The following is a 25,286-nucleotide window of genomic DNA, read 5'->3' as shown; positions in this document are numbered from 1 at the left end:
ACTTCCCCCACAATCACTTATGGCCCATATTTCAATTATTCCCAAAGAAGGGAAGGACCCTACCAAATGTAGCAGCTATAGACTAATCTCGCTACTTAATGTGGACGTTAAGCTTTGGGCCAAACTTTTAAGCCATCGTATCGCGAAACTTCTCCCCAGATTAATAAGTGAGGAACAAGTTGGCTTTGTTAAAGGCAGGGAGGGTAAACATAATGTAAGTAGAGTCCTCCACGCTATTTACTACGCAAAAAAGCACAATATCCCTTTGACACTTATGGGAACGGATGCAGAAAAGGCCTTCGATAGGGTCAATTGGGTCTTCATGGAAAGCACTTTAAGACACTTTGGCTTCCCACCATTGCTCATCACTGCCATTTTCTCATTATATAGAAACCCGTCAGCAAGAGTTTTAGTTAATGGCACTCTGTCTCCCCCTTTCAATATTCTGAACGGGACGAGACAGGGCTGTCCTTTATCCCCGACTTTATTTATTTTAACCTTGGAAATGCTCCTGAGTAAAATCAGATCCTCTAATTCGATTAAAGGTCTACAAGTCAATGGGAGATCTCATTCACTGGCAGCTTTTGCCGATGACCTGTTATTGTTTATAACTAATCCCAAAGAAGCAATCCCGGAAATATTGAAGATTTTAACAGAATATGGAGAAATCTCTAATTTCAAGGTCAACTATGACAAATCAGAGATACTAAACATCACAGCTAACAAACAACACATGGCGGAGATTAAATCACTAACCTCATTCCAGTGGCCAACAGAAGCTATCATACATTTGGGATTTATGCTGCCAGCAGACCCAAAATACTTTTTTAGGCTTAACTATATCCCTTTTTTCTCCAAAATAAAATCCTTCCTAAACTCAGTAAAACTTCCTTTCGTCTCGTGGATGGGTAGAAAAAAAATTGGCTCACCACGTATATACTACCTCAAATACTGTACACATTAAGATGTCTCCCAGTCCCACTCTCCAATAAATACCTATCAGACTTTCTAAGTCTTTTCACCATTTTTCTCTGGCAGAACAAAAGACCACGCCTGGCGTACTCTCTTATAATAAGGCAAACTCCAAAGGGAGGCCTTTCATTGCCAGATATCAAATCATATCTGCATGCTATTCAATTAGAAAGCTGGATAGACCTAGCCAGAACCAACAACAATTCTTTATATGCTGATATAGAAAAGGTTTTAATGGGAGAAGAATCCCTGCACCATCTATGGGTTAAACCTCCTTCCCTTAGTAAAAGAAGCCCACTTAGTGACATCACCCGTTGCAATGACCTACATCTCTCTTCTAATACTTTGTCCCCTATAGCCCCCTTATCAGTGCTCCCGTATTTCCTTAACCCGAGGAGCAGAGTATTCCATAAATCTTGGCTCAGTCTTTCTAATATTAGAATATCTGAATTAGGGAAGGCCACGGATATATCGGATTTCCTACATGATGTCCTATTGCGCATTCCTAAACACATAAGATCAGACCTAGTAGACTTAGACATTAGTCTCACTTGTAAAAACTTTATGCAAAACTCCCTGACCCAACATTATTGGAAAACTGTACTTTGCTTCCTTCTCCTCCACCCAAAATGTTATCTCGTTTATACTCCCAACTGGTTCTTGGCCTATCTACAACCAGACCATATTATCTTCGGTTGTGGGAGAAGGAACTCCAGATTTCCTTGTCAGATGAGGAGACCAACTTTATACTTAGACACTCACATGGCTTCTCTAGGTGTGTTCGCCTACAAGAAAACTCATTTAAAATCATCTCACGATGGTACAGAACTCCGAATTTTCTGCTCAGCATCAGGCTGGCTCCTACTGATAAGTGCTGGAGATGTCTGGAAGAATCAGGAACTGTGTCTCACATTTGGTGGTTCTGTGATAAAATCAGGCCGTACTGGACAAAGGTTGAAGGCACTATTAATAAAATTTGTAAGAGTTTTGTTACTCTCACACCAGAACTTGTTTTGTTGTGAAAACCCCAGAAGGATCTCAAACCTAAAGCTAACTGCCTTATTACGCATCTGATTACAGCTGAAAAATATGTCATACCCACCAAATGGCGGGTTACAGAACCTCCAACTATTGGTGAAGGGGTAGACAGAGTTCATCAAATTTGTTTCATGGAAGAAATGATGGGTTGGGATAGAGGGAGTAAATGTGCTATTTTGGCAATATGGCAACCCTGGTAGGACTTCCATAGAAGAGAAATTCAGATCTAGATTTGCATCCAAAAACCTGTAGGAGACAGGACTATGTTGAACACCCCTCTATGCTTATTCAACCTTAGCATCCCTTTCTTTAGGTGCATAGGCGCCCTTGGCAATACTCAGTCTTACCTTTGCGTTTAACTATATCAGTGCCTTTAATACCCATACTTTTCAATAAATACTACCCCGTTCCATCATAACATATACACATTTCCCCAGTCAACAACAGCTCCTAAGATGGCTTATTAGGGAAGAGGTTTCTGGTAACGAATGCAGACCCATGTTCTCGTCTGTTCTGTTATTACATGTTCTTGTTTACTTCTTTTACATGTCTTTATGATACATGATACTAATAGGGATATTGAACCAAAATCCTTTTGCAAGAATGAGTTTACATCTCAAGATGTCCTCTTATTATTCACACTTGATTGTTACACAAGTCATAGCTGCATTACTGGAATCTACAACTCGATAATGTTTTGCATATGTAAACCCTGTCTTGTAAGAAGGAAGGTTATTGTTGTATAAACTGCCGAAAGTTGTTTCGTTTGCTTAACCATGTGATACCGTACATAGACTTGTTCAATCGCTCATGTATGTGATTAAGATTTTATGTATCATTGTATACTTAATTTTGAAAATTCTCCTAAAATAAAGAATTTACAAAAAAAATCACCATTGTGTTCACTATTACTATTACATACAGATTTTTTTCCCAGAAGATGTGAATAAGGTGCAAAATACCTCATTCACATGCATTGCCAGCAGGATATTATTATATTAGATCCGAAGCGATCAGAAACAAAGGGGCACAGCATTTTGCTGAATGTTTTTTTTTTTTTTAAATCAATTGGAGGGAATCTGATCACAATTTTTTTTAATCTAGAGGAAAAAAATCTGTCTGGTTTGAAGTTGTTTGGGAACAGCCCTTATACAAGCAGGCAAACAACGCAAGTTTGTGAGAGTTTGCGTGTTATAGTTCGTGTGTGTTTGTATTAAGTGTGTGAGTTTAGATTACGTGAGGGAGTATCTGTGAGAGCTAAATTATTTGTGTGAATTCCTGAGTGTCTGTGCCTGACTTTATTGTACTCTATACCAAGTCAGAGCAGTGTAGTAAAGTTTGTACACTGTGACTTGCTTTTGCTGACAGGTTTATTGCATAACAGCTGAGAGTATACTGTGATTCATTTTTTTTCTCTTCCTTCTCCAGTGTGTTGCAAAGATGAGTAATTAGGGTGTGACTATCTAATTAGGAGAAGTTAAATAGCCAACCTTGAGGGTAGCTCATTCCTTTCAATCCAGAGGAAAAAAGCAGTCTGGTGTGAAGTTGTTTTGGAGGAGCACTTATACAGGCAAACAACATGAGTTTGTGAGTTTTTGTGTGTTTGATTTCCAGTGTGTGTTTGTATTAAGTGTGTGACTTTAGATTAAAGAGAACCTGTCACCTCCAAAAACCATCCCAAGCCGCCAGCAGTACCTGACAGTAGCCAGCAGCGCGTTTCCGATGATAATTTTCTTCTTGAAGGCCGATGCGGCTAAAGCTCACAAAACGTTTTTTTATCCTCTGCCGGCGCGCTTCTCTAGTCATGCTTTAAGTCAATAAGACAGCGGCCTCCTTGCTTCAAGTCAAGATAACCATGCCCCCTTCCCTGCCCCTTCGCTGTGACTGGACTTAGGACAAACTAATAGACCTGACCGAACAACAGATGTGCAGGTTGGGGGACACCTGGAAAGTAGTGACCATAAAATAATAAACTTCGAATTGTCATTCATAAGAGTGTTTCTTCAAGGAGGAACAAAAATACCAAACTTCAAAAAAGCTAAATTTAGCCAACTAAAAGAGGCCATTGGGTAAAGTTGAATTTAATTGGACCAGCACTCGAACATAAGGGTTCACGCAGAGGACCAATATAAAGTAAAATAGTGCAATTTATTAAAACATAAAAACATGCATACACGTATTAGTGGGATGGATGAGGCGGTAGATGAACTATCTCATATAACAAGTCCGCAAGGTGTAGGTATACCTGTTGAGTTGGATCAAACCTAGCTGAATGGAAAATGGATAAAGTCCCGTTCTTATGCTAATAATTCCTATTGGGCAAAATCCATAGCAAACAGTCTCATAGCATAATAAGTGGAGTACTCACTATTTGATGCGCAACTCTGTGGCGTCCCACATGTAAGAGCGCTTACCTCGGTGTCGATTCAATCAAATGCAAACGGCAGAATGTAATCGCTTGCTGACGTCATAAATCGGAACTCCGTAAGATCGCTTCTATTCTAGCGAGATGAGCTGTTATCTTTTCTTTCGTATGATACAGACTCTTTAATCGCGGCTTAAAAATCGCTGTGATATGGATTTCTGCACAAATTGGTCATAAAATGTGATCTGATCTTCATCTAAGTCACAACAATAGACAATCACAGTCTGCTTAAACTAATAACGCACAAAGAATTAAATATTACCATGTTTTTATTGAACACACCATGTAAACATTCACAGTGCAGGTGGAAAAAGTATGTGAACCTCTAGACTAATGACATCTCCAAGAGCTAATTGGAGTGAGGTGTCAGCCAACTGGAGTCCAATCAATGAGATAAGATTGGAGGTGTTGGTTACAGCTGCCATGCCCTATAAAAAACACAAACCAGTTCTGGGTTTGCTTTTCACAAGAAGCACTGCCTGATGTGAATGATGCCTCGCACAAAAGAGCTCTCAGAAGACCTACGATTAAGAATTGTTGACTTGCATAAAGCTGGAAAGGGTTATAAAAGTATCTCCAAAAGCCTTGCTGTTCATCAGTCCACAAATTGTCTATAAATGGAGAAAGTTCAGCACTGCTGCTACTCTCCCTAGGAGTGGCCGTCCTGTAAAGATGACTGCAAGAGCACAGCGCAGACTGCTCAATGAGGTGAAGAAGAATCCTAGAGTGTCAGCTAAAGACTTACAAAAGTCTCTGGCATATGCTAACATCCCTGTTAGCGAATCTACGATATGTAAAACACTAAACAAGAATGGATTTCATGGGAGGATACCGCAGAGGAAGCCACTGCTGTTCAAAAAAAACATTGCTGCATGTTTACAGTTTGCACAAGAGCACCTGGATGTTCCACAGCAGTACTGGCAAAATATTCTGTGGACAGATGAAACCAAAGTTGAGTTGTTTGAAAGAAACACACAACACTATGTGTGGAGAAAAAGAGGCGCAGCACACCAACATCAAAATCTCATCCCAACTGTGAAGTATGGTGGTGGGGGCATCATGGTTTGTGGCTGCTTTGCTGCGTCAAGGCCTGGACGGATTACTGTCATCGAAGGAAAAATTAATTCCCAAGTTTATCAAGACATTTTGCAGGAGAAATTAAGGCCATCTGTCCACCCGCTGAAGCTCAACAGAAGATGGGTGTTGCAACAGGACAACGACCCAAAGCATAGAAGTAAATCAACAACAGAATGGTTTAAACAGAAGAAAATACGCCTTCTGTAGTGGCCCAGTCAGAGTCCTGACCTCAACCCGATTGAGATGCTGTGGCATGACCTCAAGAAAGCGATTCACACCAGACATCCCAAGAATATTGCTGAACTGAAACAGTTCTGTAAAGAGGAATGGTCAAGAATTACTCCTGACCGTTGTGCACGTCTGATCTGCAACTACAGGAAACGTTTGGTTGAAGTTATTGCTGCCAAAGAAGGTTAAACCAGTAATTAAATCCAAGGGTTCACATACTTTATCCATCTTCACTGTGAATGTTTATATGTTGTGTTCAATAAAAACATGGTAACATTTAATTATTTGTGTGTTATTAGTTTAATCAGACTGTGATTGTCTATTGTTGTGACTTAGATGAAGATCAGATTACATTTTATGACCAATTTGTGCAGAAATCCATATCATTCCAAAGGGTTCACATACTTTTTCTTGCAACTGTAAGTCAGGACGGATTCGTTTTGACTAAGACTTTTTTTTAAAGAATAATGAAAACGGATCCGTTCTGAATGGATACAAGTGTTTGCATTATCGGTGCGGTTCCGTCTGCGCAAATCAGTGGCGTAACTACCGGGGAAGCAGGGGAAGCGGCTGCTTCGGGGCCCGGGCTGACAAGGGGCCCGGCGCCCGACAGCATGTCAGTCAAGTTTAAACTATTTTATTTATATGCAAATTACCTTCCCAACGTGCCCAAGAGGTTGTCCCTCCGGCCGTTTGTGCCCAGCCGCGCCCATTATCGCCAAGCCCACCACTGCCCCGCTGTTAATTATTCACTGCTGTCCTCGTTTTTTTTTTTCTAAGTGCGCCGTAGTCTCGCGCATGCACTGATGTTACTCACGTCCGGGCCCATGCGGTGTCCTGGCAGCAGCCTCAAGTAGTGTAATCACGTATGCGTCAACTTTCTCTGCTTTCTGGCGCATGCGCGATTACATTACTTGAGGCTGCTGCCAGGACACCGCGCGGGCCCGCACGTGAGTAACATGCACGAGACTACGGCACACTTAGAAAAAAAAAAAAAGACGATAACAGCAGTGAATAATTAATAGCGGGACGGCGCTCGGCTTGGCGATAATGGACGCAGCTGGGCACAAACGGCCGGAGGGACAGCCCTTTGGGCACGTTAGGGAGGTAATTTGCATATAAATAAAAAAGATTTTTATCAAAAATAAAAAGGACCGGTGGGGGTAAAAATAGTATATAAAAAATTGGGTGGGGGGCTGGGGGGGCCATACAAAAATTTGCTGTGGGGCCCAGGCACTTCTAGTTACGCCCCTGGTGCAGATACAAGATGGATCCGCACCGAACGCAGGTGTGAAAGTAGCCTTAGACATAAAGGAGGGCATCATACACACCCTTGAAAAAATATGATTGATGGCCTGCTGGGACCCTAAAAATCATTTGGAGCAAGGGCCTGTGTCATGGATGAGATTTGCAGATTGCTGGAACCTCGATGGTAGACGATTGCATGCCCACGTACCTAAGCCTGTGTGACACCTGAAAACCCTATAATAGTGAGGGGACACGACCACCGGCTCCCTGCACTTAATACGGAGGGAGTCAGGGAGTCAGGGTCACCTAGAATCAAGCAAGCAAGCAAACACAATAAAGTAAAAGGACTTATCTGAGCAAACAGCAGACGCAGCCTCCAGCAGTGAACACTTCATCCAGGAAGTAGTATAAACCGTAAAGTAAGGCAGTATGGGAGGGAATATAAAGGAAGACGATTATGTCTAAATAAGTGACACCTGGCAGAAGGAAAGGAGATGAGAAAAGTGAAACCAAAACAAAGAACATCATACAAGAGGTAGAGAAGAACGTCTGCCAGAGCTTTTTGCAGAACTGGCAGTGACAGCCTGCTGATCTGACCATCTATAACATTAGGGGCGAGGGCCTGCTGCCGCATTGGTGACTCTAGATAACCTCTGGGCGATTGCACGTCCCCGTGACGGCGACGAACCATTCGGATGTCTGCCCTATCAACATTCGTCGTTCTTTTCTGCGCCTACTATGATGATCACGGGTAACGGGGAATCAGGGTTCGATGCCAGATAGGGAGCCTGAGAAATGGCTGAAATCTGATTGGCTGTTGCTGCCTTGCCCCTTTTTTTTCCTAATTGTGAACCATCCAAAGAGGGCGGGTCAAGTTATTAAAGCGCAAGCGTCCAAGGAAGGAAGCAGGCGCGTGGCAATTACCCACTCCCGACTCGGGGAGGTAGTGACGATAAATAACAAGAGGCCATGTTATTGGAATGAGTACACTTTCCGTTAACGAGAATCTATTGGAGGGCAAGTCTGGTGCTCGCTCCCGGCCTACACAATGTTCACCCAGTGTGCCATCATGGTGAGGATTGTGTTGACCAGACTATTGGCTACTGGACTTGTAGGTGAGGGCCTGCTGCCGCTTTGTTGACTAGATAACTTCTAGGCGATCGCACGTCCCCGTGACGGCGACGATCCATTTGGATGTCTGCCCTATCAACTTTGGAGCAATTTTTCAACAAGGACCTTCTGGCATAGCACCGTTTTGCTTGTCCTCTCCAACAGAGGAATTAGAGATGAGAAGTTCTCTTTGTAGCGGGGATCAAGAAGGGTGAACAACCAGTAATCCGTGTTGTCTAAAATGCGTATAAAGCGCGGGTTGTGAGAAAGGCAGCCTAACATGAAGTCAGCCATGTGTGCCAGAGTACCAACAGGCAAGACTTCGCTGTCCTCATCCATCAGAAGGTGAGCTGACCCTGTAAAAGATTGTAGGTGAGGGCCTGCAGGTGAGCAAACCATGTAAAATATTATATGCGAGGACCTGCCGGTGAGCTGACCCTGTAAAACATTATATGCTAGGGCCTGCAGGTGAGCTGACCCTGTAAAACATTATATGTGTGGGCCTGCAGGTGAGCTGACCCTGTAAAACATATGCGAGGGCCTGCTGGTAAGCTGACCCTGTAAAAAACATTATATGCGAGGACCTGCAGGTGAGCTGACCCTGTAAAAAATTATATGTGAGGGCCTGCAGGTGAGCTGACCCTGTAAAAAATTATATGTGAGGGCCTGCAGGTGAGCTGACCCTGTAAAACATTATATGCGAGGGCATTATATGCGACGAATAAGCATGTTGATATGATGGAAGAGGAGGAGGAGGATGAGAAAAGGAAGATTTAACCATATACCCTTTTTTATGGTGGAAGGGGTGAATGGGAATACAGTGTATTGAGTACATTAAACAACACATTTAAAGTGCCTTTGTTCATTTGCTTTCCTCTGGTGGAGTCGAGAAGTCTGGGGCAATCCAGGCCTTGTTCATTTTTATAAGAGTCAACTGGTCAGCATTTTCAGTTCACAGGTGGATACGCTTATCTGTTATAATGCCGACAGCAGCACTAAACACCCGCTCAGACAAAACGCTGGTGGCAGGGCAGGCCAGCACCTCCAAGGCATAGAGTTCGTGCCATGTGTCCAGCTTGGACACCCAGGAGTTGTAAGACATTGAGGGATCACTGAGGACGCTGACACGGTCTGGTACGTACTCCTTCACCATCTTCCAAAACGTTTCCCTCCTTGTGACACTAGTCCGCGCATCAGTTTGAGGGTGCTGGCGGGGTGTCATGAAACTGTCCCAGGCCTTGGAGAGTGTTGCTCTGCCGCTGTTGGAACTGCTGTGTGTTCCCCTTGTCTCCCCTTTTCGGTTGCCCAAGGAAGTACAGACTTTGCCACCAGCGTTGTCAGATGGAAATTTTTCAACAAGGACCTTCTGGTATTGCACCGTTTTGCTCGTCCTCTCCACCTGAGGAATGAGAGATGAGAAGTTCTCTTTGTAGCAGGGGTCGAGAAGGGTGAACACCCAGTAATCCGTGTTGTCTAAAATGCATATAACGCACGGGTCGCGGGAAAGGCAGCCTAACATCAAGTCAGCCACGTGTGCCAGAGTACCAACAGGCAAGACTTCGCTGTCGTCATCAGGAGGATCACTCTCAATCTCCTCATCCTCTTCTGCCCACCCACGCTGAACAGATGGAATTGAACTTCCATGGGTACTACCCTCTGTAGCAGATGCAACCGTCTCCTGCTCCTCCTCCTCTTCATCGTCCAATTCGCACTGAGAAGACGGACGGAGGGTGGTCTGGCTATCACCCTGTGTAATGTCTTCTTCCACCATTTCCACCTCTTCCACATACAAAGCGTCTTCCTTAATTGTGAGGAGCGAGCGTTTGAGTAGACACAGAAGTGGGATGGTGGACCCACTGCGTCACCTACTGGGTATACTCTGGAGGGGCGTAACTAAGCAGCTACCTGGTATTCACTAGAGCCCCTGATGGTGGGGATAGGCTTGGGTCGTAGGGTAGCTGCCAGGTGCCACTCCAGAGTATTCCCCAAGTCATAGGAAGCTGACCAGGGGGTCAGAGTGCTCGGTGCAAGCACCGAGGGGACGTACGAGGCCTGGAGGTACAGATCAGGACAGGCGGCAATCAAGCAAAGTCAGTAAACAAGATCCAAGGTCATGGGCAGGCGGCAAACAGACAAAGTCCATAAACGAAGTCCGAGGTCAGAGGCAGGCGGCAGAAAGCAAAGTCCAGTTGTACAATAGCAGGATTCGGGAAACACAGGAAGGCAGACAAGATAAATACCTTTGCACAGGGACTAAACAGGCTAGACACTGAGGTTGCTCAGGCAACTTCCTGTAGTAGGAAGTGCCTTTAAATACCTGCTGCAATCCAGCCATAGGCTGCTGAGACAGAGGGCGTGTGTGTGTTGCCTTTTAGGTGAAGAGAGACACACCCATGCAAGCCTCAACAATAATGCAAGTCTCCAGCAGGAAGGAAACTCTGGCATGGAACATATGTAGCAGAGTTAAGTTAGTTGCTGCCCGTGTTTGTCAGCGGGGCGGCAGGAGGGAAAAGAGGGAGCCCGGCGCCCGTGCCTGCTGATAGGGGCAGCGGTGCTGGCACAGGCCGCTGGGCTAACAGATGGTTATGCTGATAATAGCGTTATCGTCGCTCACCATCTGTGTTGATTCCTCAAAGTTTCTTAAAACCTCACAGAGGTCAGACATCCATGTCCTCTCCTCGCTTCTGATTAGCGGAAGCTGACTGGAAAGGCGACGACCATGTTGCAACTGGTATTCCACTACTGCCCTCTGATGCTCACAAAGCCTAGCCAACATGTGGAACGTGGAGTTCCAGCACGTGCTCACGTCACACAACAGCCAGTGAGCTGGCAATTTCAAGCGCTACTGCAGCGTTGACAGACCGGCTGAAGCTGTCGATTCCTTGCGGAAATGTGCACACATGCGGCACACCTTCATCAGTAGCTCAGGCAAATTGGGGTAGGTTTTGAGAAACAGTTGAACCACTAAGTTTAAGACGTGTGCTAGGCATGGGATGTGTGTTAGCTTGCCGAGTTCCAAAGCCGCCACCAAGTTACGGTCTGGTCTCTTATCTCCTGCAACAGCTCTGCGGTGGTGTGCTGTTTGTCCCCTAAGCATATCAGCTTCAACACGGCCTGTTGCTGCTTCACCACTGCAGTGCTACATTGCTTCCAGCTACCGGCTGATGGCTGACTGGTGCTGCACGCGGATAATTCGGAGGTGGAAGTGGAGGAGGTGGAGGAGGAGAAGTGGGGGTTGGAGGAAATGTAGCGTCCTTGGCCAAATGCACTTGTCCATGTGTCAGTGATTAAGTGGACCTTCCCAGTAACTGCATTGGTCAGGGCACGTGTGATGTTTCGGGACACATGTTGGTGTAAGGCGGGCATGGCACACCTTGAAAAATAGTGGCGGCTGGGGACAGAGTACCGCGGGACGGCCGCCAACATCAGGCAGTGGAAGGCCTCAGTGTCCACAAGTGCTTGGTGAGAGGGCCAAATCAAGTAATGGCGATGAAAAGAGCTCCTCGGAATTTACGAGTGTGGGATCACTTGTTTGGCTAGACTCTCCATGGTGGGAGATAGGAGGATCAAGGTGAGGATTCTGTTGTCCAGACTCTTGGCTACTGAGACTGGACTTGGTGGAAGACAGTGTGGTGCTTAACCGACTGGAAGCATTATCTGCTGCAATCTAACCGACCACCTGGTCGCACTGGTCTGACTTCAAGAGTTTTGTCGTGCAACGCCCTGCAAACTGGGACATGAAGCTAGGTATCGTGAATGATTGTTTTTCTTGTGCTCTGGCAGCAGGCACAGTTTCAATGCGCCCAGGGCCACGGCCTCTGCGTGAACCATCCCTTACTGCTCGCCTTCTTCATATTAAATGTTATATGCACGCTTGACACACAAGATGTGGCACAGATGTCACAGTTCACAGCAAGCACAGTATATGGAAAAAGTACGTAAAAGTATGGAAAAAGGAAAATAGATTTCACTTATATTTTTCTTATCTCTGGCTCTGACACACAGAAGGTATTGGATAGATGTCACAAGGCACTGCAGACACCCTCTATAGAAAAAGTATTGAAAATGATGTAAAAAATATACTAGTTTTCACTTATATTTTTCCTATCTCTGGCTCTGACACAGAGAAGGTATTGGACAGATGTCACAGGTCACTGCAGACACCCTCTATAGAAAAAGTATTGAAAATTATGGGGGAAAAAAATTGATGGCTATATTATATTGCTGCCAGCCTGCCACCACACACAATAGTCCATAAAAGGACTTTTGGATCTTTGAAACATTTTTCAACTAGATAAATTGCGATCACACTCCCTATACTAACTGTCCCTTTCTAAGCGCAGCTCTCCCTGACTACAAATGAGCTGAACATGCGTCATCGGGTGCTAAAGTAATAACTGGAATGGGAGAACTACAGTACCCTGAAAGATTATCAAAGTTATGGTTATTCATTTTAGAAACAAAGATGACTAATGGGAGATCTAATAACTATATGCAGTATAAATATAACTCACAGTTTTTTTTTTTTTGCCTTCCTCTGGATCATCTTGCAGGATAATTGGTTGAACTAGATGGACAGATGTCTTTATTCAGCCCTATACACTATGTTACTATGTTACTTGACCTATGACCTCACCAATCAAAACTTTTCATATATCACTATCACAAGTGACATTTGTTTTTCAATTTATAGGTAACATGGAGAACATCACTGGTTCATGTGCCGGCATGCCGCACAGATAATAAGTCACCACTGTGGTTGGTGATTGACTGCAGTGGTCACATGCCCCATGTCAAACCGGATATTGAGGCAGGGAGATCCGCGACCTTCAGAACTGACTGGGCAATGGAGCCAAAACCTATTGGTGGAGATCACTCCGGTCACGGTGTAAAAATGTTATAAAGGTGAGCAACATCTAAAAGGGCACATTCACATTTGAAATCCATGTGCTTTTTGGTAAAACAACCCCATTCAAATTAATCGATCCGATTTTCAGTTGAAGGAACTTCTAACAAACAGCACATTGAACATCAGAATTTTTTTTATAAAATTGATTTTCCCATTCTTATCCACCATAAATATTAATTTAATAAGTTCCATCTACACCAAAATGGTACCAATGAAAAGTCCTTGAGTCCTTGTCTTTCAAAAACCAGCCCTCATATTGCTACATTGACAAAAAATAATAAAGGTTATAGCTCTTTGAATACGAAGCATTAACTATTTGTTTTTCCATGAGACATGCTGTTATTGTGCATAAGTAGAAGCACGTGAAAATCTACATATTTGGTATCAACATAATCATTCTGAACCAAAGACTAAAGGAACCATGTTAGTTATGCAACACACTGAATGGCACAACATTTTAAATGTAAAATCAGTGGCAGAATTTTCTTTTTCTGTTACCTTATAAAGATTTGATAAAAGTAAAACCCAAAACAGTGCTCATTCTGCAAAAAATATATCAGCAGAAAACTAAAGTCATGGATCTAAGAATGTGGTGATCCACAAGCAAAAAATTCATAAAGGCCTGAATAGCAAAAAAAATAAAAAAAATAAGGCTTGGTAGTTAAGAGGTTAATAATGTCATAGGGACAGGGGAGTTATAACATAGCTCTATATTATTTTTTTTTAGCTTAGATCATCTAGCCCTTGCGGCAAGGGCACCGACTTAATAACTGACCTGTCAATAAAGGGTATTATGGATAGAGAGAACTAATGAAATATTGTAACAGTTGGGTGATACATCTGCTTACAATAGCTTGCCTAGTAATCCAATTTGATCCATTGCTAAGCAAATTAGAGGGACATTTGAACAAAATTAGACTACTCTTTAGCTTGATTTTTTCATTACTAAGTTCCCTGAGATGCTAGTCTATTATATCTTCCGAAACGTTTGCAACACTTCCCCTGGCTCCCAGCACTTTGCTAATAGTAGAACACCAATAGAAGTATATGTGGTTCAATAATAAAGATATCTATATAGTACCAATCAAATAATTGTGTCCAGCCTCAGGTCAGACCACCACCACACCCCGACAGACGCGCGTTTCAACGTCAACTTTCTCAAGGGGTAAGAGAAAGCTACCCCTTGAGAAAGCTGACGGCGAAACGCACGTCGGGGCGTGGTGGTGGTATGACCTGAGGCTGGACACAATTATTTGGTTGGTATCATATAGATATCTGCTTATATACTTTGTATTAAACTGCATCGCTTATTTTTTACATGTTATTTGATCTGTACTATTTATAGCAATACCATTAGGCTGTGTGTATATTACTTTTTTATGTACTCTTGATTCTGCACTTTATAGTACCTCCCTAAAAACACTTTTTCCACTTGCACTTTATTGCTTTTACCCTGCCGTGTGGTCACCACCACTGTGTTGGTGTTTTTAACCTTTTTTTTATTTATTTGTGTATGCCAATCATGTCTGTAACATATGTTTAATAAAAATTTGATGCTATAATTCTGATGGATGTGTATTATCCATAATATACTATACTATGTTCTATTCTATGGTGTATTTGGGTTGATTTCAGGTGTGGATATAGGTTTGGTGTTTAGACTATGCTGATAGTAGTCATTAGAGATTCAATCCTTTGTTTTATTGGATAAAATATTCTCACCCCACCAATCAAAACTTTTGCTACAGTGTAGTTACTCTTTAAGTCTCTCTACCTGTTCTACAATGCAGAAAATATAAATCTACCAGTAGTAGAGTGGGGACTAGTCTTGATGTTAGACCACCAGAATCTACTTCTTCAACACACAACTGGTAGGTATGAATTTAAGTGTGTCAGTCATCACACTTTTATAGTGAAATGTTCATGGTGTTGTGAGTACAATACTATAGACCTGCGATCAGATAGGACTTCACTGAATCATAAATCACTATGATGCAGTGAGTTCAGTTCAGAGGTGCCGAAGTTGGTCTGGGTCATGTAATAAACTAACAGGCAATGCATTACAATACAGATGTGCATAGCAGAGCGGATCAGACCCACAAAAGTGTTTTTAATAATAAAAAATAAAGTTTCAAGTAAAAAGAACACCCCTTTCCCCTGATTTTATAATAAAAGATAGAAAAAAAAGAAAAAAAAAGTGAAACACTAAGCGATCAAAAAGGCGTATGCACTCCAAAATGGTACCAATCAAATCGTCACCTCATCCTGCAAAAAATGAGCCCCTACATAAGACAATCGCCCAAAAAAAAAAAGAAACTATAGCTCTCAGGATATGGAGACACAAAAACATCATTTTTTTGTTTAAAAAAATGCTATTATTCTGTTGAAGTGAAATACATTTTTAAAAGTTGACATATTAGGTATCGCCGAATCTGTAACAACCAGCTCTATAAAAATATCACATGTCCTAATCCCTCAGGTGAACACCGTAAATAATTTAATAAAAACAGTGTCAAAAAACAATTTTTGGCACCTTAAAGCTTATTTTTGTCACAAAAAGTGTAACACCAACCGATCAAAAAGTCACATGCCCCACAAAATAGTAATCCCACAAAAAATGATACAATTTCTAAGACAATCGGACAAAAAATAAAAAAAACTATGGCTCTCAGACTATGGAGACAATAAAACATTTTTTTTTTTGTTTCAAAAATGCTTTTATTGTATAAAACATAAATAATAAAAAAAAGTATACATATTAGGTATTGCCACATCCATAACGACCTGCTCCATACAAATATCACATGCCTACCCCCACAGGTGAACGCTGTGAAAATAAATAAATAAAAACCGCAAAACAACCAATTTTTTTGGTCACCTTGCCCCATAAAGTGTAATAAGGAATAATCAAAAAATCATATGTACCCAAAAATGGTACCAATAAAAATGTCAACTCTTCCTGCAAAAAACGAGCCCCTGCACAAGACGATCGGCAGAAAAAAAAATATATGACTTTGAGAAAATGAAGACACAAAAACATAATAAAAAAAAATAAATGTATTATGTAAAACTGAAACAAACAAAGAAAGTAGACATATTTAATATTATCGCGTCCGTAACAACCTGCTCTATAAAATAGCACAAGATCTAACCTTTCAGATGAACGTTGTAAAAACAAAAAATGAAAACTCTGCCAGAACAACCATTTTTTTGTTACCTTGCCTCACAAAAAACGTAATATAGAGCAATCAAAAATCATATGTACCCCAAAATAATACCAATAAAACTGTCACCTTATCCCGTAGTTTCCAAAATGGGATAACTTTTTGGGAATTTTTACTGTAGGGGTTCATCAGAGGGACTTCAAATGGGACATGGTGTCTACAAAACCAGTCCAGCAAAATCTGCCTTCAAAAAACCATATTGCGCTCCTTTTGTTCTGCGCCCTTCCATGTGCTTTAACATCAGTTTACCACCACATGTGGGGAATTTCTGTAAACCGCAAAATCAGGGTAATAGATATTGAGTAGGGTTGAGCGAACCCGAACTTTTTGGACCCCGGACCCGAATCCGAACATTTCACTAAAAGTTCGGGTTTGGGTTCGGTGTTCGGTGATTTCTCAGCGCTTTTTGAAAGGCTGCAGAGCAGCGAATCAACAAGCGTTTAAATGTCTGACCTTAGAAGCCATCACAGCCATGCCTACTAATGGCATGGCTGTGATTGGCCAGTGCAGCATGTGACCCAGGCTCTATATAAGCTTGAGTCACGTAGCGCTGCACGTCACTCTGCTGTTACAAGTGTAGGGAGAGGATGCTGCTGGACTGGTGATTTCAGGGAGAGAATAGGAGAGAATCTAACTCAGCGATCTACATGCAATTAGTTGTGTGGGTGCAGGGCACAATCTTTTTACCCTTTACTTTATAACTGACATACCGCCGGCGGAGGGTAAGACTGTGGTTTGGGTAGTGGTCGATAGGTTTAGCAAGATGGTTCATTTCATTCCCCTGTCTAAACTTCCGAATGCAAAAACCCTGGCGTCTATTTTTGTGAGAGAGATTGTTCATTTACATGGCATCCCGGAAAATATTGTTTCTGACAGGGGTGTGCAGTTTGTGTCCAAATTCTGGAGGGCCTTCTGTCAAAGATGTAAAATTTAATTGTCTTTTTCTTCCGCCTACCATCCTGAGAGTAATGGGCAGACTGAATGCCTTAATCAGTCTGTGGAAAAATTCTTGAGGTTGTATGTTGCTGATGACCAGCAATTATGGGTCAAATTCCTTCCGTTGGCTGAATTTGCTTTGAATAACCGTGTCAATTCTTCTGCTGGGGTCTCCCCTTTCTTTTGTAACCATGGTTTTCATCCCCGTTTTCATTCTGGGTCGTCCGTCTCCTCCTCTAACCCTGAAGCGGATAAACTCTCCTCCGAACTGTGCACAGTTTGGGCCCGGGTTCAATCGAACCTAGAAAAGGCTCAATGTTCTCAAAAACTCAAGGCCAATAGGAGACGTTCAAGGGGGGTGAACTTTCAGGTTGGGGATAAAGTATGTTTGTCCTCCAAGAATCTATCTCTCAAGGTAGCTTCTAGCAAATTTGCTCTTCGTTTTATTGGACCGTATAAGATCACGGAGGTGATTATTCCGGTATTGTTTAAGTTGGAGCTGCCCGAGTCGTTCCACATTCATAATGTATTTCATAAATCTCTACTTAAAAAGTATTTTGAACCTGTTGTACCGTTGAAAGCCTCGCCTCCGCCGGTTCTTGTTAGTGATGCAACACCATCCGTGACATATACCGAGTAGACAGGTTAAAAAAAAAAATTGTCTGTTACATTTTTGGGTGAAATTCACCAATTTTTGGGTGTAATATACCCTTCCTCTATCTAGTTGACAGCTTAATAAATTTCAATAATTTTTCTTTAACATTTTCGGGTGACAATAAACAATTTTTTTCTGTCATAGACCCCTGCTCTACCAAGTAGACAGGTTAATAAATTTCACTAATTTTTCTGTTACATTCTTGGGTTGACATTATACAATTTTAGACGTGAATAAACCCCTGCTCTGCATAGGTGAAAGGGAATAAAATTTCAGAAATTCTTCTTTAATTGATGCGCGCCACCTCCTTTGATTCAATGCTTACACTTTAACAAGTTGTCCCACATTTCCGCTTTACTCTTTTGGCCAACATTTGTGCTTCAATACTTTGTCCCACATTTCTGCTTTACTCTTTTGGCCCACATTTGGGCTTCTGTAACTTGTACCACATTTGCGCTTTAACAGCTTTTCCCACATTTCCGCTTTACTCTTTTGGCCCACATTTGGGCTTCTGTAATTTGTACCACATTTGCGCTTTAACAGCTTTTCCCACATTTCCGCTTCACTCTTTTGGCCCACATTTGGGCTTCTATAATTTGTCCAAAATTTTCGCCTCAATAATTTTTCCCATAATTCCGCTTTACTCTTCTGGCCCACATTTGGGCTTCTGTAATTTGTCCAAAATTTTCGCCTCAATAATTTTTCCATAATTCCACTTTACTCTTCTGGCACATATTTGGGCTTCTGTAATTAGTCCAAAATTTTCGCCTCAATAATTTTTCACATAATTCCGCTTTACTCTTCTGGCCCACATTTGTGCTTCTGTAATTTGTCAAAAATTTTCGCCTCCATAATTTTTCCCATAATTCCGCTTTACTCTTCTGGCCCACATTTGGGCTTCTGTAATTAGTCCAAAATTTTCGCCTCAATAATTTTTCCCATAATTCCGCTTTACTATTCTGGCCCACATTTGGGCTTCTGTAATTTGTCCCACATTTGCAATTTAACAGCTTTTGCCACATTTCCACTCGATCCCAATTTTTTTTAAATAAATTTATCTCCCTTAAATTTAGTCTCTTTTTCTCACGCTGCCTCTCCGGCGTGGAACCCTGATTTGCCGATAACCGTGATCAACATGCTAGGCTCAGAAGAGAACATCGAAAGTTGATAGAGAAGATATCCAAATGGATGGTGGATGTCACTGGGGCACCTCTACATAGGTGACAGGAACATAAATTTTAAAAAATCGTCAATTACATTGTCAGGTGACATTTTTCAAATTTTGCTGGATAGAAACCCCTGCTCTGCATAGTTGACAGGGAATAAAATTTAATAAATTCTTCAGTAATTAATGCGCAACATCCTTTCATTCAATGCTTAAACTTTAAAAAGTTGGCACACTTTTATGCTTTAATAATTTGTCCCATAATTTTAAATTTGAAAAAATTAATGCTCCCTTGGATGTGGTCTCTCTTTCTCACGCTCCCTCTCCGGCGTGGAACCCTGAATCCCTGCCACCCGTGATCACCATGGTAGGTGCAGAAAAGAACATCGAAAGTTTTAAACCAAAAAGCAGTGTAGGCTACCTCCTCCTCCTCCACCGCCGTTTCCACCTACACCGCCACATACACCGCCTCCTCAACCTCCTACTCCATATGGACCTCGTCCTCCTAGATCAAGATTTAATTTTTATTTTTTACGTATTTTATGTTATTTAAAGTCATTTCCCTATCCACATTTGTTTGCAGAGCACTTTCCATGCTCTTAACCACATTTTGATGCCATTTGCAGCCCTCTAGCCCTTTCCATGACATTTTTACAGCCATTTTAGTGCTCAAAAGTTCGGGTCCCCATTGATTTCAATGGGGTTGGAGTTCGGGGTCAAGTTCGGGTCCTGAACTCGAACTTTTTTCTGAAGTTTGTCCGAACCCGTCGAACCCGAACATCCAGGTGTCCGCTCAACTCTAATATTGAGTTTTGTTTGACTGTTAACCCTTGATGTGTTACAGGAAAAAAATGATTACAATGGAAAATCTGCCAAAAAAGGGAAATTTAGAAATTTATTCTCCATTTTCCTTTAATTCTTGTGGAAGAACTAAATGGTTAACAAAGTTTACAAAGTCTTGAATAACTTGAGGGTGTATTTTCTAAAATGGGGTCATTTATGGGTGGTTTTTGCTATGTAAGCCCCACAAAGTGACTTCACAACTGAACTGGTCTTTAAAAAGTGGGATTTGGATATTTTCTTAAATAGTTTAAGAATTGCTTCTAAAATTCTAAACCTTCTAATGGTCTAAAAAAATAAAATGACATTTACAAAATTATGCCAACATAAAGTAGACATATGGAGAATGTTAAGTAATAAATATGTTATGAGGTATCAATTTCTGTTTTAAAAGTAGAGAAATTAAAATTTAGAAAATTGCAAATCTTTCCACATTTTTGGTAAATTTAGGATATTTTTATAAATAAGGGTGAAATATGTTGATTCAAATTTATGACTGTGATGAAGTACAATGTGTCATGAGAAAACATTCTCAGAATCATTTGGATAAGTAATAGTGTTCCAAAGTTATTATTACATAAAGTGACACGTCAGATTTGCAAAAAATGGCCTGGGTAGGAGGGCAAAAACTGGCCCTAGGTAGAAGGGGTTAAGTGCCTTTTATTAAAGTTGATAATTGCCTGAGTGATTGTATGAATGAAAATTTGCAACCATTGCCCAGTGTAAACATACCTAGCAATTGAATGACGTACAATAAAATGCTCGTTTGTCCTCTTTTATGCTGACATAAAAATCATTGTTTGTGTCAGCACATCCACTTGTGGGAACAGTCATCTGTAATGTCACTTGTAATAGAGCGGGAAACCAAACAATTGTATCTATGAAATCAAACTCATAAATTTAAAATAAAATAAATGCTATAAACAAGTACCAATTAACTTGCTATATTGCCGATTGGCACTTGCAACAGACAATTTATCTGTTTTGTAAAAGGACCCTTTATCTTCTATACTAATTTAGCTCCTCTGTTTATTAATATTTTACTATACTTATATATGCTGCCTGTAACTATTCCCATTTACATTTGCTTTGATTTATGCACTTAACTCACGACAAATTGTTCTTACTCTTAGGTCTCATGCACATGACCGCTGTTTCGGTCCGCATCCGAGCCGCAGTTTTTGCAGCTTGGATGCGGACAAATTCACTTCAATGGGGCCGCAAAAGATGCGGACAGCACTCCGTGTGCTGACCGCATCTGTTGCTACGTGCCGTGGTCCGCAAAAAAATATAACCTGTCCTATTTTTGTCCGTTTTGCGGACAAGAATAGGCAGTTATATCAATGGCTGTGCTTGCCTTTCCGCAAATTGCAGAACGCACAAGGATGCCATCTGTGTTTTGCAGATCTGCAATTTGCGGACCGCAAAACACACAACGGTCGTGTGCATAAGGCCTTAATCTGTTTTCTGCAATTTTTGTTTTGTTTTTTAAGCTCCACATTTCAAAAGCCATTTCAAAGCTTTTTTGCTTTTTCATTGACATAGCCACATGAGAGCTTATTTTATGTGGGGAAAGTTGGATATTTAATGGCACTAGGTAAACTGTATAATTAAAAAAATATATATCTTTTTGGGATGACGGTGTCACAAAACAACATTAGGGTTTCGCTTTTGTGGTGTTCACTGTGTGGTGATAATGACATTTTAACTCTATTCTGTGGGTCAATACAATTATGGAGATACCAAATTTTTGTTTTTTGTTATGCTTTACTATTTTAAAAAAATATAACTTTTTTTTTTAAAGAATTTGTTGTGTAGGCATACTCTGATACCCATAACTTTCTTATTTTTCTGTGTGACAGATGATTTCTTGCCAGAGAGCTATTTTTTTTTTTATACCAATTTGGGCTACATAATAGTTCTGGAATTAATTTTTCTTTTCACTCCTTTAACTGTGTGGATTAAATAATGAGATGATAATATAATATATTTTAACAGCATATGAGAAATGTGAAAAGTTTTTTTTTAATCTTTTGATTACTTGGACTAAGTAGTGTAATCCTCCTGCATTACAGTGTTTAGTTAAACAGGACCTTTCACTAGAATAAAAAATCTAAACTAACTATACAGACATGGAGAGAGGAGCCCAGGGATCCCCCTGCACTTACTATTATCCCTGGGCGCCGCTCCGTTCGCCCGGTATAGGCTCCGGTATCTTCATATGTTAGGCTCCACCCAGTGGAACCTGCCGGCGTCTCCTTCTCCCAGGCTGGAGTGCTGGCCAATCGCAGCGCTCAGCTCATAGCCTGAGAGGAAAAAAAACTCGCAACAGACAACTCTCGAACCCGTACCATTACCATGACATACTACTATATTTCGGAGTGGGAACAACCCTGCTGTTGTGACATAATAGTTCATCTTGTAGTGTTAAGGGATTAATGTTTATTATATATATATTCTGTTTTGATGTAAGTTCTTATTGCTCCTTTATCTTATTTACTGTCTTAAAATGTTTTGTTGAATCTAAACATTAAAAGGATTGTCCAAGATTTTTTTTACTGATGATCTCTCCTCTGGATAGGTCATGAGTCTCTGATTGGTGGGGGTCGGATCCCCAACAATCAGCTGTTTGAGAAGGCAACGCCACCCCTGTGAGTTCCGTTGCCTTCTCGAAGCTTACCAAGCACAACGCGGTACATTGTATAGCGGCTCTGCTTGGTATCGCAGCTCAGCCCCATTCACTTCTATGGGGCTGAGCTGTGCCTAGGCCACGTGACACATTCCCTAGGTCGAGTTAAAGCAGAGAGAACATGAGCGCCGCTGCCTTCTCGAAAAGCTGCTCAGCGGGGGTACCTGGTGTCGGTCATCATTAAAAAAAATCAAAGAAAACCCCTTAAAAAAACAAAAACATAAGGGCAGACTTATGCTTACACAGTTTAAAAGCTGTGTCATTACAATATTTGGGGTTATGGTCCTTTCAGTGATTGACAACTATCTCTGTATACGAAATCATACAGAAAAGCTGTGAATCTCTGAGTAGGACCAGAATAAGCACAGGTTTAAATGAATAAGGCCTCTTTCACACAGGCGTCATGTTTTTGGCCCAGATAAGATGCGGGTGTGTCGCAGGAAAATGTGCGATTTTTCCACGTGAGTGCAAAACATTTTAATGCGTTTTTCACGCGCGTGAGAAAAATTGGCATGTTTGGTACCCGAACCCGAACTTCTTCACAGAAGTTCGGGTTTGGGATTGGTGTTGTGTAGATTGTATTATTTTCCCTTATAACATAGTTATAAGGTAGAATAATAGCATTCTTAATACAGAATGCATAGTACAATAGGGCTGGAGGGGTTAAAAAAAATTAAAAATAATTTAACTCACCTCGTCCACTTGTTCGCGCAGCCCGGCTTCTCTTCTGTCTTCATCTGTGAGGAAAAGGACCTGTGGTGACGTCACTGCGCTCATCACATGGTCCATCACATGACCCATCACCATGGTGATGGATCATGTGATGGACCATGTGATGAGTGCAGTGACATCATCACAGGTCCTATTCCTACTGCACAGCAAAGATGAAGACAGAAGAGAACTCGGGCTGCGCGAACAAGTGGATAAGGTGAGTTAAATTATTTATTTACATTTTTTAACCCCTCCAGCCCTATTGTACTATGCATTCTGTATTAAGAATGCTATTATTTTCCCTTATAACCATGTTATAAGGGAAAATAATAATGATCGGGTCCCCAACCCGATCGTCTCCTAGCAACCGTGCGTAAAAATCGCACCGCATCCGCACTTGCTTGCGGATGCTTGCTATTTTCACACAGCCCCATCCACTTCTATGGGGCCTGCGTTGCGTGAAAAACGCACAAAATAGAGCATGCTGCGATTTTAACGCAACGCACAAGTGATGCGTGAAAATCGCCGCTCATGTGCACAGCCCCATAGAAATGAATGGGTCCGGATTCAGTGCGGGTGCAATGCGTTCACCTTACGCATTACACCCGCGCGGAAAACTAGCCTGTGTGAAAGGGGCCTAAATTACAAATGTTGCTGACTCATTTCTCATGAAACTATATCTCAATCTGCTCAGCTCCTCCTGCTCTACCTGCAGATTGCACTGCATTTTCATGTTGACAGGCCCTCTTTAAATAAATATTTTATAGAACAGAGATAGAAGAGAGAGAGGGTAATTTGTAATTTATTTGTTACGCTGGTGACCTGTGTCCACAGCTCCACTTGCTATGTGTTTGCTTGTCTGGTATGTGCAAACTGGAGCTTAGTTCAGTGTATCTCACCTCATTTTCAGCACTGCAGGGGTTACACCATTCCTCTCCTTGCTCTGTGTTTCTGTCCAGCTGCTTACTAACTAGTTCATCAGCTCCCGTATAAATACTTTCTTGTCTGGTCTCTTTTACATGACTGTATGGCTTTTTCAGTGTTATGCGGTCTGTTTTTCACAGATTCATTCTGTTTTTTGTTTCCGTTTCTATTCCATTTTTCCGTTCTGTTTTTCCGTATGGCATATACAGTATACAGTAATTACATAGAAAAAATGGGGATGGGCATAACATTTTCAATAGATGGTTCCGCAAAAACGGAACGGATACGGAAGACATACGGATGGATTTCCGTATGTGTTCCATTTTTTTTTGCGGACCCATTGACTTGAATGGAGCCACGGAACGTGATTTGCGGGCAATAATAGGACATGTTCTATCTTTCAACGGAACGGAAATATGGAAACGGAATGCATATGGAGTACATTCGTTTTTTTTGTGGAACCATTGAAATGAATGGTTCCGCATACGGACCGTATATGGAACGCAAAAAATGGCCCGTAAACGGAAAAAAAAAAACGGTCGTGTGAAAGAGGCCTCTCTCTCACTCTTTCCCTGATCAATACATGTCCTTCTAGTCTGCTTTACCTTGCTATCTGAGCTATAATCCATTTACTGTACCTGTCGGTATACTGACAGTTGCCTTCCTGGACTTTGACCTCAGTCTGTTCCTGAGTTAGGGCCCATTCACACCACCGTATAGGCTCCGTTGTATTGTGGACTGCAAACTTGAATGGGTCAGTGATCCACAAAATACGGTATGGCATAAGATAGGACATGTCTTTTGCAGAGCAGAGGCAGGGATCAGAAGCCCATGGAAACACTCAGAAGCGCTTCCATGAGCTTTCTGATCCATAATTCCGCACTGCAAAAGACAGGACATGTTGCACAGCAATATGGGATGCATACGGCCAGTGCCCATGCAAATAGTGGTTAGCAGCATGGGCACAATGACCATAAGGGTGTGTAAAAGAGCCCTTAACCTGATTTCCCCAGTACTCCGCTCTGGTGTCCCTGATCCCCATGGGTCAGGAGCCTGCCACTCCAAGATGGTTGGCACAATGGATCCACATTCACAGATCTTAAAATTATTGATGTATATCTTGGTTTACTGTGGG

Source organism: Bufo bufo, chromosome 5 (genome assembly GCF_905171765.1).
Source record: "Bufo bufo chromosome 5, aBufBuf1.1, whole genome shotgun sequence".
Taxonomy (NCBI): domain Eukaryota; kingdom Metazoa; phylum Chordata; class Amphibia; order Anura; family Bufonidae; genus Bufo; species Bufo bufo.
The sequence above is the reverse complement of the archived record's forward strand: the minus strand, read 5'-3'. Positions refer to the sequence as shown.